This window comes from Salvelinus namaycush, chromosome 26 (assembly GCF_016432855.1).
Source record: "Salvelinus namaycush isolate Seneca chromosome 26, SaNama_1.0, whole genome shotgun sequence".
Lineage (NCBI taxonomy): Eukaryota > Metazoa > Chordata > Actinopteri > Salmoniformes > Salmonidae > Salvelinus > Salvelinus namaycush.
In genome coordinates this window covers 43,549,200-43,567,059 of record NC_052332.1, presented here as the reverse complement: position 1 = coordinate 43,567,059, position 17,860 = coordinate 43,549,200, and the positions used below count along the sequence as shown (strand labels likewise).

Here is a 17,860-nt window from a genome sequence, read left to right as displayed (position 1 = left end):
ATGACAACCCTACCTGGGATTCAGGCTGTTATAACACCTGTTATATCATCTCTATGACAACCCTACCTGGGATTCAGGCTGCTATAACACCCGTTATATCATCTCTATGACAACCCTACCTGGGATTCAGGTTGCTATAACACCTGTTATATCATCTCTATGACAACCCTACCTGGGATTCAGCCTGTTATAACACCTGTTATATCATCTCTATGACAACCCTACCTGGGATTCAGGTTGCTATAACACCTGTTATATCATCTCTATGACAACCCTAGCCTGTCTATAGCAGGTGTACTACTATGCTAATACTGTATAGACTGGAGGGTTTTTATAAAGGACTGCTCTTATTTTTTACCCCCAATGCCTCACACCTGATCCCTTCCTTATTCTTATTAGAACTGAGTCACAAGGAGGAAAGCCCAATCAGGCAGCTACGGCTCTGGTTCAGCTTGTCAGATTGGCTGTGAGAGAGAAAGGTGGGGCTAAAATGGACCAATTTGATCTAAACAACATATTTTCAAATACTCAAAGTATTTGAGCAGCACCGGATTTTGAATGTGCACCTTTGGGACTATTCTATTGATTCCATTGTACCGGGGCAAACTAAATCAGCTCGAAGTATTTGAAGTATTTGAAGTATTTATTGGACCGAGATGTGATTGTTGCTGTCAGATGTGTTTCTTCTTCTTCTCAGTCGTGTTAGGTCTTCTACCCCCCCGATCTGTGATGAGGTTGCTGTTGCACCAATGCTTTGCTCTGTATTTTCCTAACTACCATCAGCTCAACGATTAAACTGTTTACAACTTGGGGTGTTTTCCTGTGTCAAATCAAATCAACTTGTTTTGGTCTCATACACAGATTTGCAGATGTTTTCACAGGTGCAGTGAAATGCTTGTGTTTCTAGCTCCGACAGTGCAGTAATATCTAGCAATACAAAACAATACATACGTCATCGCAAAAAGGTCAAAGTTCTGCTCTGAGAGAAAGGAGTGTGTGTGTGTGTGTGTGTGTGTGTGTGTGTGTGTGTGTGTGTGTGTGTGTGTGTGTGTGTGTGTGTCTGAGGAAGGGAGGATGTGCTTGGTTTGTAGATGCAGTTCTCTTCATTTAAACGTTTCCACTTCATCAAGCTAGAGCCCTTTTCTGAAAGAGAGGATAAAGACGGAGAGAGGGGAAAGAGAAAAGGAGAGGGTGGAGAGAGAGAGAGGAGGGTGGTGTTGCTGGGAGGAGAGGGTAGAGAGAGAGGAGAGTACTTCTCTTTCTCGAGGGAGGGAGGTGTGTGTGTATGTCTGTCTGTCACAACCTAGCCGTCTGTCAGACAGTCTCACAAAATGGCCCATCAAGAGCCCCGCTGATTAAATCAAGACTTCCATAACAATTCCCATTATCACCTGCATCATATACAACAGAGACACATCCCCGACTCCGATATGACAGACACATGGCCCCCGGTGCGCAAGCTGTGATCATCGACGTCAGGGCCTCTCCGTCTGTCTCGGCGTCCTCATGAATATTCGGTGTCTGGGGTGATGACGCCGGGCCCCTCCCCGGTGCGGAGAGTTTTGTAACAGGGTCACGTTGCGCTGCGGCACTGAACGAACAGACCTCCAAGCAGCAGCAGTCCACCGTCTACTCTCCTCTACACGGAAGACAACACCTGCCCATAACGTATTTAACTAGATAACTACAATATTATCAGGTAAGACACACTCCTCTTTGTGATATTCCAGTAACATGACATTTTGCTGTACTGTCATTTAGATGAGAAACGTGTTAATTTGGCCAGTCAGCTGAACAGTTCTGTCAAATAAAGCTTATGGACGTGACTTAACTTAGCTAGCCAAATGTCTTGTCGGTATTTGTGGACATATATGTTGATATATATTTTTGTAACGAGAGAAACTATGAATTATACAGTAGCTTTGTGTAGCTGTTAGGTTGTTATTGCCTTCGCAGTGGGAGGTGATGGAGCTGCCAGACAGACAGACAGACAGAGAGAGAGAGAGAGAAGACAGACAGATATAGAGAGATAACGTTAGTTGCAGCAGTTTAACCCTCTGGATCTGAACTAGGAGACCCAGTTACTTTGTCTCACGACGTAGACATTTCTATGAGTTAATTAGTATTTTCTGTTTAAATGAATCTAAATAACGACGTTGCGGGACGAAGCTAGGGCAGCGGTAGTCTAGCTAGCTAAAGATGAAGTTGTGGCCGCCTGTTGCAGACAGACGAGGAGAGAGCGGTTAGCTAGGACAGAGACGCTTATTACGGACTAGTAACGGGTTTAACGACACCTGAACACTGACAAGGGCAAACTCTTTTCATAGCACCGTCTTATTGTCGATATTTACTGAAAACTACGGTAACAAGTAGTTGATGTGGTAAATAGGCAGAGGACAGTCCTTAATGTCGGGGAGTGTGGGGGGGTGTCTGCTCCAGAGCACTACGCATCTCTCTCCTCACTACCCTCTCCTCCCCCCTCACTACCCTCTCCTCCTCTCCTCACTACCCTCTCCTCACTACCCTCTCCTCCTCTTCTCCTCCTCTCCTCACTACCCTCTCCTCCTCTCCTCCCCCCTCTCCTCCACCCCCCCTCCTCCTCTCCTCACTCCCCTCTCCTCCTCTCCTCACTACCCTCTCCTCCCCCCTCTCCTCCTCTCCTCCCCCTTCTCCTCCTCCTCTCCTCACTACCCTCTCCTCCCCCTCACTACCCTCTCCTCCCCCCTCTCCTCCTCTCCTCACTACCCTCTCCTCCTCTCCTCCCCCTCACTACCCTCTCCTCCCCCTTCTCCTCCTCTCCTCCCCCCTCTCCTCCCTCCTCTCCTCACTACCCTCTCCTCCTCTCCTCCCCCTCACTACCCTCTCCTCCCCCTTCTCCTCCTCTCCTCCCCCTTCTCCTCCCCCCTCTCCTCCCTCCTCTCCTCCCCCCTCTCCTCCCTCCTCTCCTCACTACCCTCTCCTCCTCTCCTCCCCCCTCTCCTCCTCTCCTCCCCCTTCTCCTCCTCCTCTCCTCACTACCCTCTCCTCCCCCTCACTACCCTCTCCTCCCCCCTCTCCTCCTCTCCTCACTACCCTCTCCTCCTCTCCTCCCCCTCACTACCCTCTCCTCCCCCTTCTCCTCCTCTCCTCCCCCCTCTCCTCCCTCCTCTCCTCACTACCCTCTCCTCCTCTCCTCCCCCTCACTACCCTCTCCTCCCCCTTCTCCTCCTCTCCTCCCCCTTCTCCTCCCCCCTCTCCTCCCTCCTCTCCTCCCCCCTCTCCTCCCTCCTCTCCTCACTACCCTCTCCTCCTCTCCTCCCCCCTCTCCTCCTCTCCTCCCCCTTCTCCTCCTCCTCTCCTCACTACCCTCTCCTCCCCCTCACTACCCTCTCCTCCCCCCTCTCCTCCTCTCCTCACTACCCTCTCCTCCTCTCCTCCCCCTCACTACCCTCTCCTCCCCCTTCTCCTCCTCTCCTCCCCCCTCTCCTCCCTCCTCTCCTCACTACCCTCTCCTCCTCTCCTCCCCCTCACTACCCTCTCCTCCTCTCCTCACTACCCTCTCAAGCAGGTTAGCTTGAGTCATGGTGATGTCATGGTGATTGGGGCGTTGTCACTGGGAATGTCTACTGTGTGCAGCGAGGTTATCCTGCATGACTAGTCATTTCTGGTGGTCATTGCTGTAATATATACTCAGGCTATACTCAGGCTATTATCAGACTATAAGCAGACTATAGGCAGACTAGGCAGACTATACTCAGGCTATACTCAGGCTATACGCAGACTATAGGCAGACTATACTCAGGCTATACTCAGGCTATACTCAGACTATAAGCAGACTATAGGCAGACTATAGGCAGACTATACTCAGACTATACTCAGACTATAGGCAGACTATAGGCAGACTATACTCAGGCTATTATCAGACTATAAGCAGACTATAGGCAGACTAGGCAGACTATAGGCAGACTATACTCAGGCTATTATCAGACTATAAGCAGACTATAGGCAGACTATAGGCAGACTATAGGCAGACTATACTCAGGCTATTATCAGACTATAAGCAGACTATAGGCAGACTATAGGCAGACTATACTCAGGCTATTATCAGACTATAAGCAGACTATAGGCAGACTATAGGCAGACTATACTCAGGCTATACTCAGGCTATAGGCAGACTATACTCAGACTATACTCAGGCTATTATCAGACTATAAGCAGACTATAGGCAGACTATACTCAGACTATACTCAGGCTATTATCAGACTATAAGCAGACTATAGGCAGACTATAGGCAGACTATACTCAGGCTATACTCAGGCTATTATCAGACTATAAGCAGACTATAGGCAGACTATACTCAGACTATACTCAGGCTATTATCAGACTATAAGCAGACTATAGGCAGACTATACTCAGACTATACTCAGGCTATTATCAGACTATAAGCAGACTATAGGCAGACTATACTCAGACTATACTCAGGCTATTATCAGACTATAAGCAGACTATTATCAGACTATAAGCAGACTATAGGCAGACTATAGGCAGACTATACTCAGGCTATACTCAGGTTATACGCAGACTATTATCAGACTATACTCAGACTATACTCAGACTATAAGCAGACTATAGGCAGACTATACTCAGGCTATACGCAGACTATTATCAGACTATACTCAGACTATACTCAGACTATAAGCAGACTATAGGCAGACTATAGGCAGACTATACTCAGGCTATACTCAGGCTATACGCAGACTATTATCAGACTATACTCAGACTATACTCAGACTATTGTCAGACTATACTCAGACTATTATCGGACTATACTCAGACTATTATCAGACTATACTCAGACTATTATCAGACTATTATCAGACTATACTCAGACTATACTCAGACTATTATCAGACTATACTCAGACTATAGGCAGACTATACTCATGCTATTATCAGACTATACGCAGACTATTATCAGACTATACACAGAATATACGCAGAATCTAGGCAGACTATACTCAGGCTATACTCAGACTATACTCGGGCTATAAGCAGACTATACTCGGGCTATAAGCAGACTATACTCATACTATACTCATGTTATACTCGGGCTATACTCAGACTATGGGCAGACTATACTCGGGCTATAAGCAGACTATACTCGGGCTATAAGCAGACTATACTCATGCTATACTCGGGCTATACTCAGACTATAGGCAGACTATACCCGGGCTATAAGCAGACTACTCATACGATACTCAGACTATACTCAGACTATACTAAGGTTATACTCTTTACCAGACATAACTAGAGACCCTGTCTGTCTGCCTGCTTGTCTGTCTGTCCTGCTGTCTGTCGGTCTGCTTGCCTAACTAACGGTTTACAGGAGGTGAGTTGGGCTTTATGGTCATGCACGTGCAGCAGGCCTGGGTGATCCTATTAACGTGTATTGGTGCTGCTGAAGGAGACGAAAGGTTGTTAGAGCTGAAGGAGACGAAAGGTTGTTAGAGCTGAAGGAGACGACAGGTTGTTAGAGCTGAAGGAGACGACAGGTGGTTAGAGCTGAAGGAGACGACAGGTTGTTAGAGCTGAAGGAGACGACAGGTTGTTAGAGCTGAAGGAGACGACAGGTTGTTAGAGCTGAAGGAGACGACAGGTTGTTAGAGCTGAAGGAGACGACAGGTTGTTAGAGCTGAAGGAGACGACAGGTTGTTAGAGCTGAAGGAGAAACTCGGCTGCTTGCTGCACCACACACACAACCTCTAAAAGCCCAGCGTCACTGTCAACAGGTGTGTTAGCTACAGGGATGGGCAAATGTGTGACACTATCAGGCCCCCGAGGACTGAATTTGCCCATCCCTGATCCAAATGTCTCTGGCTCCTCCGTCCTGAGAGGACTGTGTTGTCCAACTGTGTCAAACACATTAGTCATTATAGAGTACCCCTCCTCCTCTCTCTATGTCCCCCCCCCCGCCCCCAACGGGAGGCCGCTGTAGACTGTCGAGATGAGGCCTCTGCGGAATGTTCCATCTCTGTCATATTGGAAACAATGTAATTGAGTTTGGCCTCTACACAGCATAATGCCATCCATCCTCTGAACACAGCATAATGCCATCCATCCTCTAAACACAGCATAATGCCATCCATCCTCTAAACACAGCATAATGCCATCCATCCTCTAAACACAGCATAATGCCATCCATCCTCTAAACACAGCATAATGCCATCCATCGTTTAAACACAGCATAATGCCATCCATCCTTTAAACACAGCATAATGCCATCCATCCTCTAAACACAGCATAATGCCATCCATCCTCTAAACACAGCATAATGCCATCCATCCTCTAAACACAGCATAATGCCATCCATCCTCTAAACACAGCATAATGCCATCCATCCTCTAAACACAGCATAATGCCATCCATCCTCTAAACACAGCATAATGCCATCCATCCTCTAAACACAGCATAATGCCATCCATCCTCTAAACACAGCATAATGCCATCCATCCTCTAAACACAGCATAATGCCATCCATCCTCTAAACACAGCATAATGCCATCCATCCTCTAAACACAGCATAATGCCATCCATCCTCTAAACACAGCATAATGCCATCCATCCTCTAAACACAGCATAATGCCATCCATCCTCTAAACACAGCAGCATAATGCCATCCATCCTCTAAACACAGCATAATGCCATCCATCCTCTAAACACAGCAGCATAATGCCATCCATCCTCTAAACACAGCATAATGCCATCCATCCTCTAAACACAGCATAATGCCATCCATCCTCTAAACACAGCATAATGCCATCCATCCTCTAAACACAGCATAATGCCATCCATCCTCTAAATACAGCATAATGCCATCCATCCTCTAAACACAGCATAATGCCATCCATCCATCCTCTAAACACAGCATAATGCCATCCATCCATCCTCTAAACACAGCATAATGCCATCCATCCTCTAAACACAGCATAATGCCATCCATCCTCTAAACACAGCATAATGCCATCCATCCTCTAAACACAGCAGCATAATGCCATCCATCCTTTAAACACAGCATAATGCCATCCATCCTCTAAACACAGCATAATGCCATCCATCCTCTAAACACAGCATAATGCCATCCATCCTCTAAACACAGCATAATGCCATCCATCCTCTAAATACAGCATAATGCCATCCATCCTCTAAACACAGCATAATGCCATCCATCCTCTAAACACAGCATAATGCCATCCATCCTCTAAACACAGCATAATGCCATCCATCCTCTAAACACAGCATAATGCCATCCATCCTCTAAACACAGCATAATGCCATCCATCCTCTAAACACAGCATAATGCCATCCATCCTCTAAACACAGCATAATGCCATCCATCCTCTAAACACAGCATAATGCCATCCATCCTCTAAACACAGCATAATGCCATCCATCCTCTAAACACAGCATAATGCCATCCATCCATCCTCTAAACACAGCATAATGCCATCCATCCTCTAAACACAGCATAATGCCATCCATCCTCTAAACACAGCATAATGCCATCCATCCTCTAAACACAGCATAATGCCATCCATCCTCTAAACACAGCATAATGCCATCCATCCATCCTCTAAACACAGCATAATGCCATCCATCCATCCTCTAAACACAGCATAATGCCATCCATCCTCTAAACACAGCATAATGCCATCCATCCTCTAAACACAGCATAATGCCATCCATCCTCTAAACACAGCATAATGCCATCCATCCTCTAAACACAGCATAATGCCATCCATCCTCTTATTAGAAACTACCTCAGTCATGAACAGATTGCATCAGTGATTCGTATTCCTTGCAACTTTCTGAAGAGGCAACGGAATGGTAATGCCCCTGTCTGTCTGTCTGTCTGTCTGTCTGTCTGTCTGTCTGTCTGTCTGTCTGTCTGTCTGTCTGTCTGTCTGTCTGTCTGTGTCTGTCTGTGTGTCTGCGGTGTGCACATTTCTACCGCTTTAGCTGCTAAAGATGCTAATGATAACCGTCTTCAGGTAGATGGGAAGGCTTTAGCTGCTAATGATAACCGTCTTCAGGTAGATGGGAAGGCTTTAGCTGCTAAAGATGCTAATGGTAACCGTCTTCAGGTAGATGGGAAGGCTTTAGCTGCTAAAGATGCTAATGGTAACCGTCTTCAGGTAGATGGGAAGGCTTTAGCTGCTAATGATAACCGTCTTCAGGTAGATGGGAAGGCTTTAGCTGCTAAAGATGCTAATGGTAACCGTCTTCAGGTAGATGGGAAGGCTTTAGCTGCTAAAGATGCTAATGGTAACCGTCTTCAGGTAGATGGGAAGGCTTTAGCTGCTAAAGATGCTAATGATAACCGTCTTCAGGTAGATGGGAAGGCTTTAGCTGCTAAAGATGCTAATGGTAACCGTCTTCAGGTAGATGGGAAGGCTTTAGATGCTAAAGATGCTAATGGTAACCGTCTTCAGGTAGATGGGAAGGCTTTAGCTGCTAAAGATGCTAATGATAGCCGTCTTAAGGTAGATGGGAAGGCTTTAGCTGCTAAAGATGCTAATGGTAACCGTCTTCAGGTAGATGGGAAGGCTTTAGCTGCTAAAGATGCTAATGATAGCCGTCTTCAGGTAGATGGGAAGGCTTTAGCTGCTAAAGATGCTAATGGTAACCGTCTTCAGGTAGATGGGAAGGCTTTAGCTGCTAAAGATGCTAATGATAGCCGTCTTAAGGTAGATGGGAAGGCTTTAGCTGCTAAAGATGCTAATGGTAACCGTCTTCAGGTAGATGGGAAGGCTTTAGATGCTAAAGATGCTAATGGTAACCGTCTTCAGGTAGATGGGAAGGCTTTAGCTGCTAAAGATGCTAATGGTAACCGTCTTCAGGTAGATGGGAAGGCTTTAGATGCTAAAGATGCTAATGGTAACCGTCTTCAGGTAGATGGGAAGGCTTTAGCTGCTAAAGATGCTAATGATAGCCGTCTTAAGGTAGATGGGAAGGCTTTCCCAAAAACCTTCTCAATTAAAAGTACAAAGTAGCTTACTTGGCAGAATCATGGTTATTAATCCAGTGGTGATTTATTTTGCTCCATAACTCCATCACATGAGCGCTACAGAAACGGCTAACCAAACAACTGTCACGATCGTTATATAAATAATCGGACCAAGGCGCAGCGTGAGTCGAGTTTCACATATTTATTACAGTGAAACTTCAAAACAACAAAGATATAACGATCGTGAAATACGTAGCGCACACAGGCACTCATACAAAACAATATCTCACATAGCAGGTGGGAAAAGGGACAAACTAAGTATGATCCCCAATTAGAGGCAATGATTTTCAGCTGCCTCCAATTGGGAACCATACTCACATACCAACATAGAAACACAATAACTAGAACCCCCCCTAGTCACGCTCTGACCTATTACACCATAGAGAACCCAGAGGGCTCTCACTATGGTCAGGGCGTGACAACTCTTGCTGGTGCACACGTGAATTAAAGGCTAACCACAAAAAAAAAAAAAAAAAATTCTTTCAAGACCTCAAAAGTGGTGTCCTGATGTTGTTCATGCCTTGTTGTGAACTTACAACATACAATTGAGTTGTTATTTTACGGGAAAGAAATGTGATTTTCAGAAGAGAGAGAGAGAAAACGGAGTGAGGGAGAGGAGAGCAAAAGGCACCTAAAGGACTCTCAGACCATGAGAAACAAGATTCTCTGGTCTGATGAAACCAAGATTGAACCTTTTGGCCTAAATGCCAAGCGTCACGTCTGGATGAAACCTGGCACCATCCCTACGGTGAAGCATGGTGGTGGCAGCATCATGCTGTGGAAATGTTTTTCAGCAGCAGGGACTGGGAGACTAGTCAGGATCGAGGCAAAGATGAACGGATCAAAGTACAGAGAGATCCTTGATGAAAACCTGCTCCAGAGCGCTCAGGATGTCAGACTGGGGCGAAGGTTCACCTTCCAACAGGCCAATGACTCTAAGCACACAGCCAAGACAACGCAGGAGTGGCTTCGGGACAAGTCTCTGAATGTCATTGAGTGGCCCAGCCAGAGCCTGGACTTGAACCTGATCGAACATCTCTGGAGACCTGAAAATAGGTGTGCATCAACGCTCCCCATCCAACCTGACAGAGCTTGAGAAGATCTGCAGAGAAGAATGGGAACAACTCCCCAAATACAGGTGTGCCAAGCTTGTAGCGTCATACCCAAGAAGACTAGACGATGTAATCGCTGCCAAAGGTGCTTCAACAAAGTACTGAGTAAAGGGTCTGAATACTTATGTAAATGTGATATTTCAGTTTTTAATTTTTAATACATTTGCAGAAATTTCAAAAAATCTGTTTTTGCTTTGTTATTGTGTGTAGATTGATGAGGGGTTGAAATCTATTTAATCAATTTTAGAATAAAGCTGTAACTGATAAAGTCAAGGGGTCTGAATACTTTCTGAAGGCACCCATATTTTTTTACTTCTACTCAAGCAGGAAGTGTACCCATCAATCTGTGCTGTGATTTGTCATGCCTACGTGTCGCTCGTCTCTCAACCAATCTGTCTTGTAGGACATGGAACTCATATTAAAATATTCCTTAGCAACCGCCATTCAAAAATGAAAACATAGTTCTTGATATCACTGAGTCCGTTTCTGTGGTAACATGGACTCTTCACAACGTGATGAAACGTTGTCGCTCCTTGTTTCAGCGAGGTGTTGTAGCCATCCAGTATCGTGAAGTACATTCACCAAATGGCTTAACAATAAAAGGACACACTGTGACGGTCGGTAGAGGAGACGGTCAGTGTGACTGACAGTGTTTTTAAAAGGACACACTGTGATGGTCGGTAGAGGAGACGGTCAGTGTGACTGACAGTGTTTTTAAAAGGACACACTGTGACTGTCGGTAGAGGAGACGGTCAGTGTGACTGACAGTGTTTTTAAAAGGACACACTGTGACTGTCGGTAGAGGAGACGGTCAGTGTGACTGACAGTGTTTTTAAAAGGACACACTGTGACTGTCGGTAGAGGAGACGGTCAGTGTGACTGACAGTGTTTTTAAAAGGACACACTGTGACTGTCGGTAGAGGAGACGGTCAGTGTTACTGACAGTGTTTTTAAAAGGACACACTGTGATGGTCGGTAGAGGAGACGGTCAGTGTGACTGACAGTGTTTTTAAAAGGACACACTGTGACTGTCGGTAGAGGAGACGGTCAGTGTTACTGACAGTGTTTTTAAAAGGACACTGATGGTCGGTAGAGGAGACGGTCAGTGTGACTGACAGTGTTTTTAAAAGGACACACTGTGACGGGCGGTAGAGGAGACGGTCAGTGTTACTGACAGTGTTTTTAAAAGGACACACTGTGACTGTCGGTAGAGGAGACGGTTAGTGTGACTGACAGTGTTTTTGCTATTTGAACGATTATAACGTGACCGTAGTCATTTGACTGAAAAATAACCGTTATCCAAAATTCCAAGACCTCCACAGTCATAGTTCTGAACAAATTGTAAAATAAGGCAAGGGGTATGATACTTTCCGTTTTAACCGGTTAGAGTGAAGGTTTGGAACGGTTTGATGGCAGATTTGGACCAGTTCGAGGGCAGGTTTGGAACGGTTTGATGGCAGATTTGGACCAGTTCGAGGGCAGGTTTGCACCGGTTCTGTTGTGTATGGAGAGAGCAGGACTGAAAGAGAGAGAGCCACTGACTAAAATAACCAATGAAGGACAGATAGAATGGTGAATGGGCAGAAAAACGAGTGGTGTGGAAAGAGAGATAGAGGGAGGAAAATACATGGAGCAGCAGAGAGAGTGTATGTGTGTGTGTGTGTGTGTGTGTGTGTGTGTGTGTGTGTGTGTGTGTGTGTGTGTGTGTGTGTGTGTGTGTGTGTGTGTGTGTGTGTGTGTGTGTGTGTGTGTGTGTGTCATAGTGAGCGTGTCCTCAGATCTAATGAGGACTGACAGCAGAGTTCAGACAAGGACAATTAGGTAATACCTCTCCTTTCACCATCTCTATTTCTCTTTTCCCTCTCCCCCCCCACCCTCTCTCTCTCTCTCTCTCTCTCTCTCCCCCCTCTCTCTTTCTCCCCCCCTCTCTCAATTCAATTTCAATTGAAGGGGCTTTATTGGCATGGGAAACATATGTTAACATTGCCAAAGCAATGTTCTTAACTGACTTGCCTAGTTAAATAAAGGATAAATACAAATAAAAAGTGAAGTAGATAATAAACAAAAGTGAAATAAACAATACAAATTAACAGTACACTCACAGAAGTTCACAAAGAATAAAGACATTTCAAATGTCATATTATGCATATATACAGTGTTGTAACAATGTGCAAATAGTTAACCTCTAATTCCTCCCAAACCCGGATCCGGGAGCACCCCCATCAGTAAAAAAGCTGACTAGCATAGCCTAGCATAGCGTCACAAGTAAATACTAGCATCTAAATATCATTAAATCACAAGTCCAAGACACCAGATGAAAGATACACATCTTGTGAATCCAGCCATCATTTCTGATTTTTAAAATGTTTTACAGGGAAGACACAATATGTAAATCTATTAGCTAACCACGTTAGCAAAAGACACCACTTTTTTTACTCCACCATTTTTTTACTCCATCAGTAGCTATCACAAATTCGACCAAATAAAGATATAAATAGCCACTAACCAAGAAACAACTTCATCAGATGACAGTCTGATAACATATTTATTGTGTAGCATATGTTTTGTTAGAAAAATGTGCATATTTCAGGTATAAATCATAGTTTACCATTGCAGCCACCATCACAACTCTCACCAAAGCGACTAAAATAACTACAGAGAGCAACGTGAATTACCTAAATACTCATCATAAAACATTTCTGAAAAATACACAGCGTACAGCAAATGAAAGACACAGATCTTGTGAATCCAGCCAATATTTCAGATTTTTTAAGTGTTTTACAGCGAAAACACAATATAGCATTATATTAGCTTACCACAATAGCAAACCACACAACAGCATTGATTCAAGCCAAAAATAGCGATAACGTATAACCCAGCAAAAGATATACATTTTTTCACTGACCTGCTCAGAATTCTTCAGATGACAGTCCTATAACATCATATTACACAATGCATATAGAGTTTGTTCGAAAATGTGCATATTTAGCGGCACAAATCGTGGTTATACAATGAGAAAAGTAGCCAAGCTGCAAAGAAAATGTCAGGAGAAATCTTTGGAAAGGCACCTATTCTAATCGATAAGTAATCATAAACTTGACTAAAAAATACAGATTGGACAGCAAATGAAAGATAAATTAGTTCTTAATGCAATCGCTGTGTTAGATTTTTAAAATTAACGTTACTGCTACATACAGCGTGCGCTAAAGCGAGACCGCACCGAAATTCATGGCGGAATTATTGTTTAACGTTTCTCAACATAAATACGAATTAACAGCATAAAGACTTCTTACTATTTGACGAGCTTCCATCAGAATCTTGGGCAAGGTGTCCTTTCTCCAGAACAATCGTCTTTTGGTTGAAAGATGTCCTCTTCTCCTGTAGAAATAGCAGCTAACGCTAGCTATGTGCCGGAAAGGTGTCCAACTCCTGATAGCGCGTCACAAAGAAATTCCAGAAAATCGCTATAAACTGCTATAAGTCGGTTTAAATTAACTACCTTATGAAGTTTTTAAGACAAAAATCAAATTAAATCAGAGCCGGAGATATAGAACTGCTAAAACGAAAGCTTTTCAGGACGCCATTGTGATGTCCCTGCTGCGCCAGGCGCCCCGTTGAAAAGGTGGGACCTTCCGTTCCACGGTCTTATATGGTGCAATCCACTCCATTCAAATTCTCACCGCTTACTGACATCTAGAGGAAGGCGTATGCAGTGCATGTAGCCCCATAGCTTACATGGGAATTTATAAACTGACCCCAGAACAGAGACCTCGATTTCAGAAATCTCACTCCTTGACAGGAAGTGTGCTGCAGAATGAGTTCTGTTTCACTCAGAGAAATAATTCAAACGGTTTTAGAAACTAGAGAGTGTTTTCTATCCAATAGTAATAATAATATGCATATTGTACGAGCAAGAATTGAGTACGAGGCAGTTTAATTTGGGAACGAATTTTTACAAAGTCGAAATGGCGCCCCCCTATTGCCAAGAGGTTTTAAAGTACAAAAGGGGAAATAAATAAACATAAATATGGGTTGTATTTACAATGGTGTTTGTTCTTCACTGGTTGCCCTTTTCTTGTGGCAACAGGTCACAGATCTTGCTGCTCTGATGGTACACTGTGGTATTTCACCCAATAGATATGGGAGTTTATCAAAATCGGGTTTGTTTTAAAATTCTTTGTGGATCTGTGTAATCTGATTGAAATATGTGTCTCTAATATGGTCATACATTGGGCAAGAGGTTAGGAAGAGCAGCTCAGTTTCCACCTCAGGCTGCCTTTCTCAATAGCAAGGCTATGCTCACTGAGTCTGTACATAGTCAAAGCTTTCCTTAAGTTTGGGTCAGTCACAGTGGTCATGGATTCTGCCACTATGTACTCTCTGTTTAGGGCCAAATAGCACTCTAGTTTTGAATTCTAGTTTGCTCAGTTTTTTGGTTAATTCTTTCCAATGTGTCAAGTAATTATCTTTTTGTTTTCTCATGATTTGGTTGGGTCTAATTGTGTTGCTGTCCTGGGGCTCTGTGGGGTCTGTTTGTGTTTGTGATCAGAGCCCCAGGATCAGCTTGCTTAGGGGACTCTTCACCAGGTTCATCACTCTCTCCCTCTCTTTCCATCCCTCTTCAAATCAAATAAAATTGTATTTATCACATGTGTAGTTGTGGAAATGACTCAACCGTTATGTAGAAATGATGTTGGATATTATAAAACAGTACATTTATCAATCTGACTTCCTTTATTATGTGAATAAATGCAACCGTGTACGTCTCTAGAGAATCTAGTCCAGGTATCACCTCTCAGTATGACTAGACATGTGTCTATCTTGCACCGTAAGAGACTAGATACAAACCGCTAATCCTGTTAGCCAGTGTTCTAGCATTAATGCATTACTGTATTGAGACAAGCAGATCAGAGAAGTTGGTAACCAAGCAACTACCAGGAGACCTACTAAATTATAAGCGTCAATAAAATAATGACTCTGTAAAAGGAGGGAATGCATTTAATCAGTTCAACTAATATCATTTATTAATGACAAAAGAATGAACACGAGACTCTCAGCTATAGTCTGATTTAACGTGGTCTTCAGTTCACAATCGTCTCTTACAGAAGTGATACACACAGGAGCTCGGTATCTTAAAGTAGTAACAAATTCACTGTCCTTTTAACCAAATTCAAGCATAAATTCACCCCCAACCTGAATTAACATTTTCTTTGCAATTTGCTAGTAAAAACAAAAGACAGGAAACAGATTCTAATCTAATCCACTGGATTCAGATGATAGGAGGTCTCCCCTGTGTCGCTCCTCTGTCAACTGTCCGCTGTCCAACGAACTAAATAACAATACATCCAATAGTGCAATAAAACACATCAAAATTCACAGCTCTTCACGAACTCTTGAAACAATCCAACCGTGACAATTTAATTCACACAGTAACATTCATTTAGTCAATTTCACATTTTCATCTGTCACCTCCAACAGTGTACGTGCTCCCAGGGTTCCGTGGGAACGTCGCTTCCTGGAGATTACCACAGATAAGTTGTTTTGACCCCGTAGATCAGCCATCCGAACAATGTCATGAATTGGGGCGGCAGGTAGCCTAGTGGTTAGAGCGTTGGACTAGTAACCGAAAGGTTTGTGAGATCGAATCCTCGAGCTGACAGGGTAAAAATCTGTCGTTCTGCCTCGTTCCTAGGCCGTCATTGAAAATAAGAATGTGTTCTTAACTGACTTGCCTCGTTAAATAAAGATTAAATAAAAAATAAAGATAAAATAAAGGTTAAAAATGGTGATTGAGTCTTCCCGCTGGGCCTCTGTGCCTACAAGTCACCAGTCGTCAGAATATCCCCTTCTCTCATTCTTCCACTACACATGCTTGGTAAACAGGTGTAGACTAGCAGTGAAATGCTTGGTAAACAGGTGTAGACTAGCAGTGAAATGCTTGGTAAACAACAGGTGTAGACTACCAGTGAAATGCTTGGTAAACAACAGGTGTAGACTAGCAGTGAAATGTTTGGTAAACAACAGGTGTAGACTAACAGTGAAATGCTTGGTAAACAACAGGTGTAGACTAGCAGTGAAATGCTTGGTAAACAACAGGTGTAGACTACCAGTGAAATGCTTGGTAACCAACAGGTGTAGACTACCAGTGAAATGCTTGGTAAACAACAGGTGTAGACTACCAGTGAAATGCTTGGTAAACAACAGGTGTAGACTACCAGTGAAATGCTTGGTAAACAACAGGTGTAGACTACCAGTGAAATGCTTGGTAAACAACAGGTGTAGACTACCAGTGAAATGCTTGGTAAACAACAGGTGTAGACTAGCAGTGAAATGCTTGGTAAACAACAGGTGTAGACTACCAGTGAAATGCTTGGTAAACAACAGGTGTAGACTAACAGTGAAATGCTTGGTAAACAACAGGTGTAGACTAGCAGTGAAATGCTTGGTAAACAACAGGTGTAGACTACCAGTGAAATGCTTGGTAAACAACAGGTGTAGACTAGCAGTGAAATGCTTGGTAAACAACAGGTGTAGACTACCAGTGAAATGCTTGGTAAACAACAGGTGTAGACTACCAGTGAAATGCTTGGTAACCAACAGGTGTAGACTAGCAGTGAAATGCTTGGTAACCAACAGGTGTAGACTACCAGTGAAATGCTTGGTAAACAACAGGTGTAGACTACCAGTGAAATGCTTGGTAAACAACAGGTGTAGACTAGCAGTGAAATGCTTGGTAAACAACAGGTGTAGACTACCAGTGAAATGCTTGGTAAACAACAGGTGTAGACTAGCAGTGAAATGCTTAGTAAACAACAGGTGTAGACTACCAGTGAAATGCTTGGTAAACAACAGGTGTAGACTACCAGTGAAATGCTTGGTAAACAACAGGTGTAGACTAGCAGTGAAATGCTTGGTAACCAACAGGTGTAGACTACCAGTGAAATGCTTGGTAACCAACAGGTGTAGACTACCAGTGAAATGCTTGGTAAACAACAGGTGTAGACTAGCAGTGAAATGCTTGGTAAACAACAGGTGTAGACTACCAGTGAAATGCTTGGTAAACAACAGGTGTAGACTAGCAGTGAAATGCTTGGTAAACAACAGGTGTAGACTACCAGTGAAATGCTTGGTAAACAACAGGTGTAGACTACCAGTGAAATGCTTGGTAAACAACAGGTGTAGACTACCAGTGAAATGCTTGGTAAACAACAGGTGTAGACTAGCAGTGAAATGCTTGGTAAACAACAGGTGTAGACTACCAGTGAAATGCTTGGTAACCAACAGGTGTAGACTAGCAGTGAAATGCTTGGTAACCAACAGGTGTAGACTACCAGTGAAATGCTTGGTAACCAACAGGTGTAGACTACCAGTGAAATGCTTGGTAAACAACAGGTGTAGACTACCAGTGAAATGCTTGGTAAACAACAGGTGTAGACTAGCAGTGAAATGCTTGGTAAACAACAGGTGTAGACTACCAGTGAAATGCTTGGTAAACAACAGGTGTAGACTAGCAGTGAAATGCTTAGTAAACAACAGGTGTAGACTACCAGTGAAATGCTTGGTAAACAACAGGTGTAGACTACCAGTGAAATGCTTGGTAAACAACAGGTGTAGACTAGCAGTGAAATGCTTGGTAACCAACAGGTGTAGACTACCAGTGAAATGCTTGGTAACCAACAGGTGTAGACTACCAGTGAAATGCTTGG

At 43.8% G+C, this 17,860-nt stretch overlaps 1 protein-coding gene across 1 annotated transcript in view; it reads left to right on the top strand.

Moving 5' to 3' along the window:
- Positions 1–1,600: 1,600 nt before the first annotated feature.
- aldocb (aldolase C, fructose-bisphosphate, b) overlaps positions 1,601–17,860 on the top strand; it is a 41,249-nt gene continuing 24,989 nt past the window's right edge. The window contains exon 1 of the mRNA XM_038965161.1: positions 1,601–1,699. The gene's annotated coding sequence lies outside the window, so the exon portion shown is untranslated. The remainder of the gene's footprint in view (positions 1,700–17,860) is intronic.